General features: G+C 40.3%; 1 long non-coding RNA gene across 2 annotated transcripts in view; it reads right to left on the bottom strand.

Moving 5' to 3' along the window:
* The window catches only part of LOC141091563 (uncharacterized), an 81,812-nt gene that overhangs the window by 37,587 nt on the left and 24,107 nt on the right, over positions 1-20,118 (bottom strand). The window contains exon 1 of one of the 2 annotated variants that reach the window (XR_012232540.1): positions 13,540-13,697. The exons of the other annotated variant lie outside the window; for it this stretch is intronic. This is a non-coding gene — a long non-coding RNA (uncharacterized lncRNA). Of the gene's footprint in view, positions 1-13,539; positions 13,698-20,118 lie in introns of those variants that run through there. 2 annotated transcript variants of the gene reach the window in all.

Raw genomic sequence — 20,118 nt, 5'->3', positions numbered from 1 at the left:
ACATGGGGCAGAATGCTGAACATGGGGCAGAATACTGGAGACTGGGGACAGAATGCTGGAGACTGGGGACAGAATGCTGGAGACTGGGGACAGAATGCTGGAGACTGGGGACAGAATGCTGGAGACTGGGGACAGAATGCTGGACGCCGGGGGGCAGAATGCTGGACGCCGGGGGGCAGAATGCTGGACGCCGGGGGGCAGAATGCTGGACGCCGGGGGGCAGAATGCTGGACGCCGGGGGGCAGAATGCTGGACGCCGGGGGGCAGAATGCTGGACGCCGGGGGGCAGAATGCTGGACGCCGGGGGGCAGAATGCTGGACGCCGGGGGGCAGAATGCTGGACGCCGGGGGGCAGAATGCTGGACGCCGGGGGGCAGAATGCTGGACGCCGGGGGGCAGAATGCTGGACGCCGGGGGGCAGAATGCTGGACGCCGGGGGGCAGAATGCTGGACATGGGGCATGATTGGAGACACTGGGCAGAATGGAGATACGGGGCATGATTGGAGACAGATGGGGGCAGGGTTGGAGACAGATCACACAGGATCATGGGGAAGGATGGATACGATGGAGATCATATGGGGAAGAATGGATACTCATGAGGGCGGGATGGGAGAACATATGGCTAATGCCAGGAATGAGACACACGGGGGTCAGGATGGAGGTTATTATTATTACCATAGGGGCTAATTAAGGGATATTATTACTGCAGTGATGTATTTAATTTTTTGAGGATACTGTTTTAAATGGGGGGGTGGTCCTGTTACACTATGTCACCTTTTTTTCTTCATGTGATGTAATGTAGAAGTTGGGAAAAAATAAGTAATGTGTTCTGCAAGCGGAGCTCTAGATACCTGTGTTATTTCCTGCAGAGACGAGTCCTGGTTGGAAGACGTGATGGCGATCTGTGCTGGATGAATGAAAAGCAAGGATGAAGGACTTCACCTAGAGACGTCACTGGTGAGTTAGTGCGTTACCTATACACTGACACTATACATTGTATACTATATACAGAGGTCCTGTGTATAATGTCACCAGTGATCACTCTGTTACCTGTACATTATATACAGAGCTCCTGTGTATAATGTCATTGATCACTATATTACCTGTACACAGACACAGCATACTAAATACATATCTCCTGTGTATAATGCCACGTATGGTGATAGTTTTATGTTTTGTAGTATTCAGTCACCATGAGGTGGTAGTATGTGGTCTGGGCATGGTGCGGTGGTATTTGTTCCTTGTATGTGATATTATTCAGTCACTATGGTATTAATATGTGGTCTGGTCATGGTGTGGCGGTATTTGTTCCTTGTATGTGGTATTATAGGTCACTATGTGGTGGTAATATGTGATCTGGACATGGTGTAGCGGTATTTGTTCCTTGTATGTGATATTATTGGTCATTTTAAAAATTGAAAAATAAATAAAAATATGCCTAAATTGTATTGCATATTTTAACAAATATTTAATAGGTTACAGTAGAGTAGAGCCCGGCCAAAAGTGTCTACCCTGTTATGGTGGCGGTTTAAATAAATCTTTTGTCCAAAGAAAAAGCTGCCTGCTATATGTGTGATTTGGTGATGGGAACTGTTAATGTGTGATTGGTGAGAAGTGGAGTTTTTCCAAGAGAGAGCGGTGGGACTGTGGACAGTTTTAGGGGTGGAGGCGGGGCTGGTGGAGCCTGGGCGGAGTCTCAAGGGGGTCCCGAACATTTTGCCAGTATGTGGCCCTGAAATTCCTAGTGGCAGCCCTGGGTGCTCGTGTTGATCCCCACCGTGGAAAGCAAATTCTTGGCCAAGTGAAAAGGGCCATACGAGGTGGTTGCAAAGTTGAGTGATGTCAGCTATAAGGTCCACCAACAAGGGAAAAGGAAGCCATGCCAAGTGTACCACGTCAACCTGCTGAAACTGTGGTGAGACAGGGATCCGGTACAAGCACCGTGCCTAGGGGCCCCTCCTGAAGCCAAGGTCAAGGATGTCACAGTGGCAGAGACACTGTCGCCGGCCCAGAAACAACAGTGCCGTGAGCTGCTTCAGCAGAATTGAGACCTGTTTTCGGCATTACCAGGATGTACGCAGGTGGTGGAGCACGAGATCCTGACTGAACCACATGCGAGGGTGAACCAAAGGCCATATTGGATTCTTGAAGCTCGCGTGAGGTAATCTCCCAGGAGGTGAAGAGAATGTTGAGCCTGGTTGTCATTAAGGAGTCAAAGAGTGCTGGTCAAGCCCTACTGTCCTGGTGCCGAAGCCAATTGGAGAGTGGCGCTTCTGTAATGATTACAGGAAACTCAATGAGGTGTTCAAGTATGACGCATATCGGATGCCCCAGGTCGATGAGCTTATTGAGAGGCTAGGGTCAGCCAGGCACATCACCACCCTGTACCTAACAAAGGGGTACTGGCAAATTCTCCTGTCTCCAAATGCCAAGGAGAAGACTGCCTTCTCTACACCTGAAGGTTGCTTTCAATATACCCAGATGCCATTCGGACTACAAGGTGCCCCAGCCACCTTCCAGAGGGCTATGGACAGGATTCTAGGCCCTCACAAGAGGTATGACACCGCTTATTTGGACGACATTATGATATTCAGCCTGGAGTGGGGAAGACACCTGCCGAAGGTCCAGGCGGTACTTGATGCCCTAAGGAAAGCGGGGATTACCATAAACCCAAAGAAGAGCGCCCTTGGGAAAGAGGAGGCAAAATACTTTGACTATACCATTGGAAGAGGCGAGATAAAGATGCAAGTAAACAAAGTGAAGGCAATCCAGCAATGGCCACAGCTGGTCTCCAAAAAGCAGGTCAGGGCGTTCCTCAGGATTGTGGGAAATTATTGGCAATTTACGATGATAACTGCCCCCGTGACTCATCTTCTCAGGGGCACAAAGTCGACGATGGTAAAATGGTCCTCTGAAGCAAGAATATATCTACTATAATTCTGCTCCTACATACAGGAATATAACTACTATAATACTGCTCCTATGCACAAGAATATAACTACTATAATACTGCCCCCTATGTACAAGAATATAACTACAATAATGCTCCCTATGTAAAAGAATATAACTACTATAATACTGTCTCCTATGTAGAAGAATATAACTACTATAATACTGTCCCCATGTACGAGAATATAACTACTATAATACTGCTCCTATGTACAAGAATATAACTACTATAGTAGAATCATAGAATCATAGAGTTGAAAGGGACCTCCTGGGCCATCTGGTCCAACCCCCTGCTCAAAGCAGGATTCGCTAAATCATCCCAGTCAGATGTCTGTCCAGCCTCTGTTTGAAGACTTCCATTGAAGGAGAACTCACCACTTCTCGTGGCAGCCTGTTCCACTCATTGATCACTCTAACTGTCAAAAAGTTTTTTCTAATATCTAATCTGTGTCTCCTCCCATTCAGTTTCATCCCATTGCTTCTAGTCTTTCCTTGTGCAAATGAGAATAAAGTTGATCCTTCTACAATGTGACAGCCCTTTAGATATTTGTAGACAGCTATTAAGTCTCCTCTCAGTCTTCTCTTTTGCAAACTAAACATTCCCAAATCCTGCAACCTTTCCTCATAAGACAGTACTTAGTACTGCCCCTAAGTACAAGAATATAACTACTATAATACTGTCCACATGTACAAGAATATAACTACTATAATACTGCCCCTATGTACAAGAATATAACTACTATAATACTGCCCCTATGTACAAGAATATAACTACTATAGTACTGCCCCTATGTACAAGAATATAACTACTATAATACTGTCCACATGTACGAGAATATATCTACTATAATACTGCTCCTATGTACAAGAATATAACTACTATAATACTGCCCCTATGTACAAGAATATAACTACTATAATACTGCCCCTATGTACAAGAATATAACCACTATAATACTGCCCCTATGTACAAGAATATAACTACTATAATACTGTCCCCTATGTAGAAGAATATAACTACTATAATACTGTCCCCATGTACGAGAATATAACTACTATAATAGTGCTCCTATGTGCAAGAATATAACTACTATAATACTGCCTCTATGTAGAAGAATATAACTACTATAATACTGTCCCCTATGCAGAAGAATATATCTACTATAATACTGCTCCTGTATACAAGAATATAACTACTATAATACTGCCACTATGCACAAGAATCTAACTACTATAATACTGCTCCTATGTACAAGAATATAACTACTATAATACTGCTCTATTATACAATCATATAATTACTATTTACTATAATACTGACCATTATGTATAAGAATGCAACTACTATAATACTGCCCCTATGCACAAGAATATAACTACTATAATACTGCCCGAATGTACAAGAATATAACTACTATAATACTGCTCCTATGTACAAGAATATATCTACTATAATACTGCTCCTATGTACAAGAATATAACTACTATAATACTGCCCCTATGTACAAGAATATAACTACTATAATACTGCCCCTATGTACAAGAATATAACTACTATAATACTGCCCCTATGTACAAGAATATAACTACTATAATACTGCCCCTATGTACAAGAATATAACTACTATAGTACTGCCCCTAAGTACAAGAATATAACTACTATAATACTGTCCACATGTACGAGAATATATCTACTATAATACTGCTCCTATGTACAAGAATATAACTACTATAATACTGCCCCTATGTACAAGAATATAACTACTATAATACTGCCCCTATGTACAAGAATATAACCACTATAATACTGCCCCTATGTACAAGAATATAACTACTATAATACTGTCCCCATGTACGAGAATATAACTACTATAATAGTGCTCCTATGTGCAAGAATATAACTACTATAATACTGCCTCTATGTAGAAGAATATAACTACTATAATACTGTCCCCTATGCAGAAGAATATATCTACTATAATACTGCTCCTGTATACAAGAATATAACTACTATAATACTGCCACTATGGACAAGAATCTAACTACTATAATACTGCTCCTATGTACAAGAATATAACTACTATAATACTGCTCTATTATACAATCATATAATTACTATTTACTATAATACTGACCATTATGTATAAGAATGCAACTACTATAATACTGCCCCTATGCACAAGAATATAACTACTATAATACTGCCCGAATGTACAAGAATATATCTACTATAAGGCTACTTTCACGTCAGTTTTTTTGTCCTGGCACGATGCAGCGAAAAACCGGACTACTGGGTCCGGCCGCAAATGCAGACACCAGATCCTTCTTTCTGCCAGATATATTCCTGGCAGAGAAGGTCTTCCGAGCATGCGCAGTGCAAAAAACCGGTCCGGCGTTTAGAAAAAACGTTGCATGCAACGTTTTTTCCAGACGCCGGTCCGGCAATTTTGACCGGATCCGGCAAAAACCGGACACGCCGCATAGGCATCCGGTGCAATGCGGCGATAATGAAACTCCATGGGAAAAAAACAGACCCGGTGGCAACAGGCGCCGGATCCGGTTTTTATACATTTCGCCGCATCGTGCCTGATGCAGAAAAACTGACATGTGAAAGTAGCCTAATACTGCTCCTATGTACAAGAATATATCTATTATAATACTGCCACTATGTACAAGAATATAACTACTATAATACTGCCACTATGTACAAGAATATAACTACTATAATACTGCTCCAATGTACAAGAATATAACTACTACAATACTGCTCCAATGTACAAGAATATAACTACTACAATACTGCCACTATGTACAAGAATATAACTACTATAATACTGCCACTATGTACAAGAATATAACTACTATAATACTGACCCCTATGTACAAGAATATATCTATTATAATACTGCCCCTATGTACAAGAATATAACTACTATAATACTGCTCCTATGTATAAGAATATAACTACTATAATACTGTCCACATGTACGAGAATATATCTACTATAATACTGCTCCTATGTACAAGAATATAACTACTATAATACTGCCCCTATGTACAAGAATATAACTACTATAATACTGCCCCTATGTACAAGAATATAACTACTATAATACTGCCCCTATATACAAGAATATAACTACTATAATACTGTTCCTATGTACAAGAATATAACTACTATAATACTGCCCCTATGTACAAGAATATAACTACTATAATACTACCCCTATATACAAGAATATAACTACTATAATACTGCCCCTATGTACAAGAATATAACTACTATAATACTGCCCCTATGTACAAGAATATAACTACTATAATACTGCCCCTATGTACAAGAATATAACTACTATAATACTGCTCCTATGTACAAGAATATAACTACTATAATACTGCCCCTATGTACAAGAATATAACCACTATAATACTGCCCCTATGTACAAGAATATAACTACTATAATACTGTCCCCTATGTAGAAGAATATAACTACTATAATACTGTCCCCATGTACGAGAATATAACTACTATAATAGTGCTCCTATGTGCAAGAATATAACTACTATAATACTGCCTCTATGTAGAAGAATATAACTACTATAATACTGTCCCCTATGCAGAAGAATATATCTACTATAATACTGCTCCTGTATACAAGAATATAACTACTATAATACTGCCACTATGGACAAGAATCTAACTACTATAATACTGCTCCTATGTACAAGAATATAACTACTATAATACTGCTCTATTATACAATCATATAATTACTATTTACTATAATACTGACCATTATGTATAAGAATGCAACTACTATAATACTGCCCCTATGCACAAGAATATAACTACTATAATACTGCCCGAATGTACAAGAATATAACTACTATAATACTGCTCCTATGTACAAGAATATATCTACTATAAGGCTACTTTCACGTCAGTTTTTTTGTCCTGGCACGATGCAGCGAAAAACCGGACTACTGGGTCCGGCCGCAAATGCAGACACCAGATCCTTCTTTCTGCCAGATATATTCCTGGCAGAGAAGGTCTTCCGAGCATGCGCAGTGCAAAAAACCGGTCCGGCGTTTAGAAAAAACGTTGCATGCAACGTTTTTTCCAGACGCCGGTCCGGCAATTTTGACCGGATCCGGCAAAAACCGGACACGCCGCATAGGCATCCGGTGCAATGCGGCGATAATGAAACTCCATGGGAAAAAAACAGACCCGGTGGCAACAGGCGCCGGATCCGGTTTTTATACATTTCGCCGCATCGTGCCTGATGCAGAAAAACTGACATGTGAAAGTAGCCTAATACTGCTCCTATGTACAAGAATATAACTACTATAATACTGCCACTATGTACAAGAATATAACTACTAAAATACTGCTACTAAGTACAAGAATATAACTACTATAATACTGACCCCTATGTACAAGAATATAACTACTATAATACTGCTCCTATGTACAAGAATATATCTATTATAATACTGCCCCTATGTACAAGAATATAACTACTATAATACTGCTCCTATGTATAAGAATATAACTACTATAATACTGTCCACATGTACGAGAATATATCTACTATAATACTGCTCCTATGTACAAGAATATAACTACTATAATACTGCCCCTATGTACAAGAATATAACTACTATAATACTGCCCCTATGTACAAGAATATAACCACTATAATACTGCCCCTATATACAAGAATATAACTACTATAATACTGACCCCTATGTACAAGAATATAACTACTATAATACTGACCCCTATGTACAAGAATATATCTATTATAATACTGCCCCTATGTACAAGAATATAACTACTATAATACTGCTCCTATGTATAAGAATATAACTACTATAATACTGTCCACATGTACGAGAATATATCTACTATAATACTGCTCCTATGTACAAGAATATAACTACTATAATACTGCTCCTATGTACAAGAATATAACTACTATAATACTGCCACTATGTACAAGAATATAACTACTAAAATACTGCTACTAAGTACAAGAATATAACTACTATAATACTGACCCCTATGTACAAGAATATAACTACTATAATACTGCTCCTATGTACAAGAATATATCTATTATAATACTGCCCCTATGTACAAGAATATAACTACTATAATACTGCTCCTATGTATAAGAATATAACTACTATAATACTGTCCACATGTACGAGAATATATCTACTATAATACTGCTCCTATGTACAAGAATATAACTACTATAATACTGCCCCTATGTACAAGAATATAACTACTATAATACTGCCCCTATGTACAAGAATATAACCACTATAATACTGCCCCTATATACAAGAATATATCTACTATAATACTGTCCCCTATGTAGAAGAATATAACTACTATAATACTGTCCCCATGTACGAGAATATAACTACTATAATAGTGCTCCTATGTGCAAGAATATAACTACTATAATACTGCCTCTATGTAGAAGAATATAACTACTATAATACTGTCCCCTATGCAGAAGAATATATCTACTATAATACTGCTCCTGTATACAAGAATATAACTACTATAATACTGCCACTATGGACAAGAATCTAACTACTATAATACTGCTCCTATGTACAAGAATATAACTACTATAATACTGCCCCCTATGTACAAGAATATAACTACTATAATACTGCCCCTATGTACAAGAATATATCTATTATAATACTGCCCCTATGTACAAGAATATAACTACTATAATACTGCTCCTATGTATAAGAATATAACTACTATAATACTGCTCCTATGTACAGGAATATAACTACTATAATACTGCCCCTATATACAGGAATATAACTACTATAATACTGCTCCTATGTATAAGAATATAACTACTATAATAACTGCTCCTATGTACAAGAATATAACTACTATAATACTGCCCCTATGTACAAGAATATAACTACTATAATACTGCTCCTATGTACAAGAATATATCTATTATAATACTGCCCCTATGTACAAGAATATAACTACTATAATACTGCTCCTATGTATAAGAATATAACTACTATAATACTGCTCCTATGTACAGGAATATAACTACTATAATACTGCCCCTATATACAGGAATATAACTACTATAATACTGCTCCTATGTATAAGAATATAACTGCTATAATACTGCTCCTATGTACAAGAATATAACTACTATAATACTGCTCCTATGTACAAGAATATAACTACTATAATACTGCCCCTATATACAGGAATATAACTACTATAATACTGCTCCTATGTACAAGAATATAACTACTATAATTTTGACCCCCTATGTACAAGAATATAACTGCTATAATACTGCTCCTATGTAAAATAATAAAACTACTATAATACTGCCCCTATGTGCAAGAATATAACTACTATAATTTTGACCCCCTATGTACAAGAATATAACTGCTATAATATACTGCCTCTATGTATAAGAATATAACTACTATAATACTGCTCCTATGTACAAGAATATAACTACTATAATGATCTTTTTATTTAAAAACTGGCAACCATATATTACAAAAATGTTCCATTAAAATCTCAAAGCAATAAATAGTAAAGGAGATAAATATTGTGCTGTTCCATCATTTAAACAATAGCATTAGCAAACATTGACAAATCCCGATACATGGATGTTCCTCCAGTTCACATTCCCTGGGTTCCCCTTTACATCCTTCTTATATACGGCCTTGAGACTTTCTAGGATCTTGTACCTGACAGTATCACAGGACAGGACTTCCTTATTGATAAGCAGGCAGCACCGCGCACACCACAGATGGTGGATGGTCACCACATTTACTATATACAGAGAGCTTCTGTCATACATCATGAGCTCAGGCTGGAAGTCTCCGTACAGCAGCTGACCATACGACTGTCCCACCAGGTGCGGTAACTTTAGGGACAAGGACACAGACTCCCATACCTGCATACTGAAGGGGCACTAACAGCAGATGGTCCATCGTCTCCAGTATATGGGGGCACTCTTCTCTGGGACAGGATCTGTCTGATACATTCCTGCACTTTAGATTATCTCTAACGTACATCTTACCATGGAGTGCCAGCCACGCTATGTCTCTCATATGAGGGGGAACTCTGGGATCTACCACGTTTTTTTACAGCCCATTTTACATCCAGACTCGGAGCGCCCCTCAGTTGTACCTGGACACTGAAGTGAGATGACAGGACATTCTTATACAGCTCCTTCCTACTAAGCTGCTTGACGTCATCATACAAGATCCTCCATCTGACGACCTTACTTATTATGTGGACACGATACCAAGAAACATTATTCTTTAGTCGTCCGGAGATTCTCTTGATGGGGTCCCCTACCGACCACACAGACACAAACTGCTGGATCTGGCTCTTAAACAAACACGACCATGGCACCTTCTCTGAATTCGTACAAAACGAAAAATTCTTCATGAGAAACAAAAGATTAAAGAAGAGCTCCGGACAAGGCATGGCGAGACCACCATCCTTATGAGGGAGATAAACAATGTTTCTCCTGACCACATTCACCCTGTTGCCCCACAAGAAGTGAAAGACGACATTGGTAAGTCTGGGGAGCAACATATCTGGCACCAGGAACACCACACTGATATAGAGGAACAGCGGGAGCAGGAAGGTCTTCAGCAGGCGGATCTTCTCCAGATATGTCAGCTTCCAGTGTCTCCAGCTCTGCACCTTCCGCTCACACACCACCAGCTTCTCCTCCCAGTTCACCTTCCCATCATGTACAGCACCAAACACAACTAACAAAATCTTTATCTGACCCTGAACTGTTCTGAAGGGCACAGAGAAGACACCAAGGTCACTCCCCAGCCACAACGCCTCGCTCTTCTCCATGTTCACAGAGGAGTTAGACACTTGGGAGAAGGCCGTGATCTCCTGCTGTAGAGTCGCACAATCATCTCTAGAAGACACCACAACCGACACATCATCCGCATAGGCACAGAACTTTACCTCCTCCACCATACTTTGGAGGTGGCACCTCAGCCCTGTAAAATCTCTATGATCCTGCAGTTTTCTGAGGAAAGGATCCAGACTGAAAACATACAACAATGGGCTGAGAGGACAGCCCTGCCTCACCCCTGACATGATCGCAAAGGGCTCAACCAAGTGACCATTAATCAGCGGCAGGCTTATAGCTTCCTCATACAGAAATCGCAGCCACTGCACAAACCGCATCGGGAGGCCATACTGTAACAACACCTGATACAGGTAATCATGATGGACTCTATCAAAGGCTTTACTCTGGTCTAAGCCCACAATATACGCCCCCACATGGTGCTGCTTCATGTACGTCACGGCTTCTCTCACCAACAACAACGAGTCCTCTATCGTCCGACCCTTCACACCACACGTCTGGTTGGCAATGATGAGCTCACCCACCACCTCACTCAGCCGATAATACAAGATCTTGGCCAGAATTTTATAATCCGTGTTCAGCAGAGACAATGGACGCCAGTTCTTTATATCTTTTAGATTTCCTTTTTTTGCCAAAAGGACCAGAACAGATTTATACTGGGACGGTAGAAGCTTCCCTGCAGAGAGGCAATCATTATAGACCTGCACCAGGTCTGGAGCTAATAAGTCCCTGAACTCTCTATAAAACTCGCTGGTCAGGCCGTCCAGCCCCGGGCTCTTGTTGGCCTTTAAGGAGTCAATGCTCTTCTTCACCTCCTCCTCAATTATGGGACCGGCCATACTATCTGCCAGTGTGGGGTCTAATGCTGGTAGGGACACCCCCTTCAGATAGGCATTAATGGCTTCCTTATCAATATGAGCCCCTTTATAGAGATCTCTATAATAATCAGCAATGATCTTGTGGACTTTCTCCGACTGACTGCTCCACCCCATTCTCATCCAACAAACCAGTGATTAGCTTCTTACGGACCCTGTTTTTACAGGCAATGAAAGGATCTGGGTTATGAACGCCCCAATTATCAAACTGTCTCCCCAGCCGCAGGTGGAGCAGTGCTGGAGCTCTCCCCAGCCGCAGGTGGAGCAGTGCTGGAGCTCTCCCCAGCCGCAGGTGGAGCAGTGCTGGAGCTCTCCCCAGCCGCAGGTGGAGCAGTGCTGGAGCTCTCCCCAGCCGCAGGTGGAGCAGTGCTGGAGCTCTCCCCAGCCGCAGGAGGAGCAGTGCTGGAGCTCTCCCCAGCCGCAGGTGGAGCAGTGCTGGAGCTCTCCCCAGCCGCAGGTGGAGCAGTGCTGGAGCTCTCCCCAGCCGCAGGTGGAGCAGTGCTGGAGCTCTCCCCAGCTGCAGGTGGAGCAGTGCTGGAGCTCTCCCCAGCCGCAGGTGGAGCAGTGCTGGAGCTCTCCCCAGCCGCAGGAGGAGCAGTGCTGGAGCTCTCCCCAGCCGCAGGTGGAGCAGTGCTGGAGCTCTCCCCAGCCGCAGGAGGAGCAGTGCTGGAGCTCTCCCCAGCCGCAGGTGGAGCAGTGCTGGAGCTCTCCCCAGCCGCAGGTGGAGCAGTGCTGGAGCTCTCCCCAGCCGCAGGTGGAGCAGTGCTGGAGCTCTCCCCAGCCGCAGGTGGAGCAGTGCTGGAGCTCTCCCCAGCCGCAGGTGGAGCAGTGCTGGAGCTCTCCCCAGCCGCAGGAGGATCAGTGCTGGAGCTCTCCCCAGCCGCAGGAGGATCAGTGCTGGAGCTCTCCCCAGCCGCAGGTGGAGCAGTGCTGGAGCTCTCCCCAGCCGCAGGTGGAGCAGTGCTGGAGCTCTCCCCAGCCGCAGGTGGAGCAGTGCTGGAGCTCTCCCCAGCCGCAGGAGGATCAGCGCTGGAACTCTCAACAGCCCCATGATCACTGACACGTGTTTGTGCTGAAAAAATGCCCAGATCCACTACTGATTGTTGCACAATGTGGTCTCCATTCACTGACATGGAGGGTTCAGAGTCCATTATAATGTTTGTATCTGTTGGAGACATACATTCACTAGCACCAGTGAGCGGGGTCTCACACACAGCACCAAGTGGAGTCTCACTCACAGCACTGAGCGGGGTCTCGCACACAGTGACAGCACAGGGGACACTTACTTCATCACTTATGGGAGCTGAGCTCCCTTCATTGCTGCACACAGAGTCCACTGCGGTTAACCCCTCGGTTGCTGACACACTTTCCTTTGCAGCGCTCACAGCATTGTCTACTGCCCCAGACCCCTCACATTGTGCGGCTGATATAAGTGCTGCATTTCTTACCAGACGTCCTTGCCCCACACTGTGCACAATTTCAGATTTAATGTCCTTATTACTAATGGAGTGTTTTCTATTCTCCTTCTGGGCTCTGGCTCTCCTCTTTTTCTCCATAGCCCAAGTTTCCTTTCTGGGCACAGAGTTCACATCTTTGTCCAGGTTTCCTTTCCGAATGTCCAGCTCTCGTCTGCAAACATCCAGGCTCTCACATTTCATCAGTTTTATCTTTGGATCAGTCTCATTCTTAATTTCATCTTGTAATTTGCTGATTTGCATTTCCAACTTAAAAATGCTTTGCCTTGTAACTTTACCACTCAATCCAGCAACATAACAAGCAGGTTTAGAAGACTCACCAGCCACCATGTCCAGCTTTCCATTACCATCAGGTCCATGCATCAGGCTAGGGGCTTTCCCTGGATCATCAGCCCAGCTTCCCTCCCCTCCACCTGGGTCAGAAGCCATGCCTCCGCCCTGCTGGGAGCTCACAAACACACGTCTATCCTCTCCTATGGACAAGAATATAACTACTATTTTGCTGACCCCTATGTACAAGAATATATACAGTTGTGGCCAAAAGTATTGACACCCCTGCAATTCTGTCAGAAAATACTCAGTTTCTTCCTGAAAATGATTGCAAACACAAAGTCTTTGTTATTATTATCTTCATTTAATTTGTCTTAAATGAAAAAACACAAAAAGAATTGTCCTAAAGCCAAATTGGATATAATTCCACACCAAACATAAAAAAGAGGGTGGACAAAAGTATTGGCACTGTTCGAAAAATCATGTGATGCTTCTCTAATTTGTGTAATTAACAGCACCTGTAACTTACCTGTGGCACCTAACAGGTGTTGGCAATAACTAAATCACACTTGCAGCCAGGTGACATGGATTAAAGTTGACTCAACCTCTGTCCTGTGTCCTTGTGTGTACCATATTGAGCATGGAGAAAAGAAAGAAGACCAAAGAACTGTCTGAGGACTTGAGAAACCAAATTGTGAGGAAGCATGAGCAATCTCAAGGCTACAACTCCATCTCCAAAGACCTGAATGTTCCTGTGTCTACCGTGCGCAGTGTCATCAAGAAGTGTAAAGCCCATGGCACTGTGGCTAACCTCCCTAGATGTGGACGGAAAAGAAAAATTGACAAGAGATTTCAACGCAAGATTGTGCAGATGTTGGATAAAGAACCTCGACTAACATCCAAACAAGTTCAAGCTGCCCTGCAGTCCGAGGGTACAACAGTGTCAACCCGTACTATCCGTCGGCATCTGAATGAAAAGGGACTGTATGGTAGGAGACCCAGGAAGACCCCACTTCTTACCCCGAGACATAAAAAAGCCAGGCTGGAGTTTGCCAAAACTTACCTGAAAAAGCCTAAAACGTTTTGCTATAATACTGCTCCTATGTACAGGAATATAACTACTATAATACTGCCCATATGTACAAGAATATAACTACTATAATACTGCTCCTATGTACAAGAATATAACTACTATAATACTGCCCCTATGTACAAGAATATAACTACTATAATACTGCCCTATGTACAAGAATATAACTACTATAATACTGCTCCTATGTACAAGAATATAACTACTATAATACTGCCCCTATGTACAAGAATATAACTACTATAATACTGCCCCTATGTACAAGAATATAACTACTATAATACTGCTCCTATGTACAAGAATATAACTACTATAATACTGCCCCCTATGTACAAGAATATAACTACTATAATACTGCCCCCTATGTACAAGAATATAACTACTATAATGCTGCCCATATGTACAAGAATATAACTACTATAATACTGCCCATATGTACAAGAATATAACTACTATAATATTGCCCCTATTTACAAGAATATAACTACTATAATACTGCCCCTATGTACAAGAATATAACTACTATAATACTGCCCCTATGTACAAGAATATAACTACTATAATACTGCTCCTATGTACAGGAATATAACTACTATAATACTGCCCTATGTACAAGAATATAACTACTATAATACTGCTCCTATGTACAAGAATATAACTACTATAATACTGCCCCTATGTACAAGAATATAACTACTATAATACTGCTCCTATGTACAAGAATATAACTACTATAATACTGCCCCCTATGTACAAGAATATAACTACTATAATGCTGCCCATATGTACAAGAATATAACTACTATAATACTGCCCATATGTACAAGAATATAACTACTATAATATTGCCCCTATTTACAAGAATATAACTACTATAATACTGCCCCTATGTACAAGAATATAACTACTATAATACTGCCCCTATGTACAAGAATATAACTACTATAATACTGCCCATATGTACAAGAATATAACTACTATAATGCTGCCCATATGTACAAGAATATAACTACTATAATACTGCCCCTATATACAAGAATATAACTACTATAATACTGCCCCTATGTACAAGAATATAACTACTATAATGCTGCCCATATGTACAAGAATATAACTACTATAATACTGCTCCTATGTACAAGAATATAACTACTATAATACTGCCCCCTATGTACAAGAATATAACTACTATAATACTGCCCATATGTACAAGAATATAACTACTATAATGCTGCCCATATGTACAAGAATATAACTACTATAATACTGCCCATATGTACAAGAATATAACTACTATAATATTGCCCCTATTTACAAGAATATAACTACTATAATACTGCCCCTATGTACAAGAATATAACTACTATAATACTGCCCATATGTACAAGAATATAACTACTATAATACTGCCCATATGTACAAGAATATAACTACTATAATACTGCCCCTATGTACAAGAATATAACTACTATAATGCTGCCCATATGTACAAGAATATAACTACTATAATACTGCCCATATGTACAAGAATATAACTACTATAATGCTGCCCATATGTACAAGAATATAACTACTATAATACTGCCCCTATGTACAAGAATATAACTACTATAATACTGCCCCTATGTACAAGAATATAACTACTATAATACTGCCCATATGTACAAGAATATAACTACTATAATGCTGCCCATATGTACAAGAATATAACTACTATAATACTGCCCCTATATACAAGAATATAACTACTATAATACTGCCCCTATGTACAAGAATATAACTACTATAATGCTGCCCATATGTACAAGAATATAACTACTATAATATTGCGCCTATGTACAAGAATATAACTACTATAATACTGCCCCCTATGTACAAGAATATAACTACTATAATACTGCCCATATGTACAAGAATATAACTACTATAATACTGCTCATATGTACAAGAATATAACTACTATAATGCTGCCCATATGTACAAGAATATAACTACTATAATACTGCCCATATGTACAAGAATATAACTACTATAATATTGCCCCTATTTACAAGAATATAACTACTATAATACTGCCCCTATGTACAAGAATATAACTACTATAATACTGCCCCTATGTACAAGAATATAACTACTATAATACTGCCCCTATGTACAGGAATATAACTACTATAATACTGCTCCTATGTACAAGAATATAACTACTATAATGCTGCCCCTATGTACAAGAATATAACTACTATAATACTGCCCCTATGTACAAGAATATAACTACTATAATACTGCCCCTATGTACAAGAATATAACTACTATAATACTGCCCCTATGTACAGGAATATAACTACTATAATACTGCCCCTATGTACAAGAATATAACTACTATAATGCTGCCCATATGTACAAGAATATAACTACTATAATACTGCCCCTATGTACAGGAATATAACTACTATAATACTGCCCCTATGTACAGGAATATAACTACTATAATACTGCCCATATGTACAAGAATATAACTACTATAATGCTGCCCATATGTACAAGAATATAACTACTATAATACTGCCCATATGTACAAGAATATAACTACTATAATATTGCCCCTATTTACAAGAATATAACTACTATAATACTGCCCCTATGTACAAGAATATAACTACTATAATACTGCCCCTATGTACAGGAATATAACTACTATAATACTGCTCCTATGTACAAGAATATAACTACTATAATGCTGCCCCTATGTACAAGAATATAACTACTATAATACTACCCCTATGTACAAGAATATAACTACTATAATACTGCCCCTATGTACAAGAATATAACTACTATAATACTGCCCCTATGTACAGGAATATAACTACTATAATACTGCCCCTATGTACAAGAATATAACTACTATAATGCTGCCACTATGTACAAGAATATAACTACTATAATACTGCCTCCTATGTACAAGAATATAACTACTATAATACTGCCCCTATGTACAGGAATATAACTACTATAATACTGCCCCTATGTACAGGAATATAACTACTATAATACTGCCCCTATGTACAAGAATATAACTACTATAATACTGCCTCCTATGTACAAGAATATAACTACTATAATACTGCCTCCTATGTACAAGAATATAACTACTATAATACTGCCTCCTATGTACAAGAATATAACTACTATAATACTGCCCCTATGTACAGGAATATAACTACTATAATACTGCTCCTATGTACAAGAATGTAACTACTACTGTGAGTCGTGATCTAGAAGTTTCCATATAGAGCTCTTGGAGGCTGCGGCGTCACGTCATCAATCATAAACACAATCGCTAAATGTCATTGAATGGAAATTATCCTCTTGGGTCATCAGTGTTTTACTTGACATCAAATAATTGTGAAATAAGCAGGATCCTGTTGTCGCCGGCTGCTTCTAATTAGTCAGAATTGTGGTGATATTTAATAATATTCTCTCACTGGTTTGGGAAATAAATGAATATAATTAGCTGCCCTGATATTTGTCTGCCGCTTTCTTCACCATGTGCAGGTCTCTTTTGAGATTGGGATTAGATTAGGTTGCAAATAATTGTAGATGTGAGGACAGAGGTCGCAGCTTCTGCTCCTGCCCCTTTATTTGCTGCATCTCAGCTGCAAAATATCAGAGAGATGGATGATACGTTACAGCCTGTGTGGCCGACATGACGAACATTCACTAGGGACTGGGGGGGTGGAAAGTTATCTTTGAGCTTTGTTTTGAGTAAGTTACTACATCAGCTATCATCAGACTGAATCTCTAGGAATGTAGTTACACTTTGCAAAGGGATATTCTATAAGTTGAGCAACAAGGGGTTTTCCCACGGGGTCTGCGACTTATATATCCTGGGCCAAACTAAAACCTGCCTTGACCCTTAGACAGAGAACGACATGGGCATTAAGAGATTACAGTAAAGAATCCGTACTCTCACTGCTCTTACAGTAAAGAATCCATAGTCTCACTGCTCTTACTGTAAAGAATCCATAGTGTCATTGCTTTTGCAGTAAAGAATCCATAGTCTCACTGATCTTACAGTAAAGAATCCATAGTCTCACTGCACTTACAGTAAAGAATCTATAGTCTCACTGCTCTTACAGTAAAGAATCCATAGTCTCACTGCTCTTACCTTAAAGAATCCATAGTCTCTCTGCTCTTACTGTAAAGAATCCCTAGTCTCATTGCTTTTACAGTAAAGAATCCATAGTCTCACTGCTCTTACAGTAAAGAATCCATAGTCTCACTGCACTTACAGTAAAGAATCCATAGTCTCATTGCTTTTACAGTAAAGAATCCGTCATCTCACTGCTCTTACTGTAAAGAATCCATAGTATCACTGCTCTTATAGTAAAGAATCCATAGTCTCACTGCTTGTACAGTAAAGAATCCATAGTCTCACTCCTCTTACCGTAAGGAATCCATAGTCTCACTGCTCTTACTGTAAAGAATCCTTAGTCTCACTCCTCTTACCGTAAAGGATCCATAGTCTCACTGCTCTTACAGTAAATAATCTGCCTCTGTGATTATGATTAAACCTTCTTTCCTCTAGAATTAGAGGATGACCCCTTCTCCCGGTCACAGGTGTAAGTGTAAAACTATAATTAAAAAGATCTCTATATTACCTATCTATGCGTGAGTTTCTTCCCACACTCCAAAGACTGATAGATAATGTAGATTGTGAGCCCCAATGGGGATCTGGGGAATTAATGGCGCTATATAAGGAATGCACAATAAATAATACAGATTATCCAGTATTACATCTTGTCCAGGACACCACAGAGCAGCCGAAGGGGAAGAAAAGGAACGTGCACAGAAATGAGGAGCACGTGCGTAGCACATGAATGTGAAAGTGAACGGCCCCCATGAATCCATATTATTTTGGCCCTCATTGTAGCCGATGTCACCAGTTTGATTTTGCACAGTTTATTCGGATTGAAAACTTTGTGCTCTTGTTGGGGTTTATTGAGCCGTCAGAGTGGCAGCATCTTGACCAGTATCCACCGGGGACCATTGTGGATCACCACTGGCCGCAGGGAACCGCGGAGCAATCAGGAAAATCAATCAGCGCAATAGAAATCCATTGATTGAAATGAATGTTTTGTAATATCAAATTCTCCCGGTGACTCTGCGGGAAAGTCAGCGGATTATGTGGATGGAGAACACTTTTTTCCTCCCTCCAAACCCCCAATGCATGTCTAAATGCTTTCATAAGTATTTAGGGTCCTAATCCGAAGACTGTCCATGGAACAATGATTCACCTCAGCTATGACCATGGGGCCCATTGGGGCCCAAACTGTCCATTCATTATGTGCAAGTGAGGAGTATGGGGGACTCTTTTCTAGTACCCTGCATTACCTTCGAGCACAGAGGTGTGGCTAACACTAATCTTCAGCTGTAGCAATGATTTCTTTTTACATCTCGACTCTCTGTAACCAAATCTTTTCTAGATTGTAGTGGAGAGAAGGACGATTTCCATTGATCTATGTAAGTTTACTCACCA

The sequence above is a fragment of the Dendrobates tinctorius genome, unplaced genomic scaffold (genome assembly GCF_039654945.1).
Source record: "Dendrobates tinctorius isolate UK_male_01 unplaced genomic scaffold, ASM3965494v1 ptg000054l, whole genome shotgun sequence".
Lineage (NCBI taxonomy): Eukaryota > Metazoa > Chordata > Amphibia > Anura > Dendrobatidae > Dendrobates > Dendrobates tinctorius.
The sequence above is the reverse complement of the archived record's forward strand: the minus strand, read 5'-3'. Positions and strand labels throughout refer to the sequence as shown.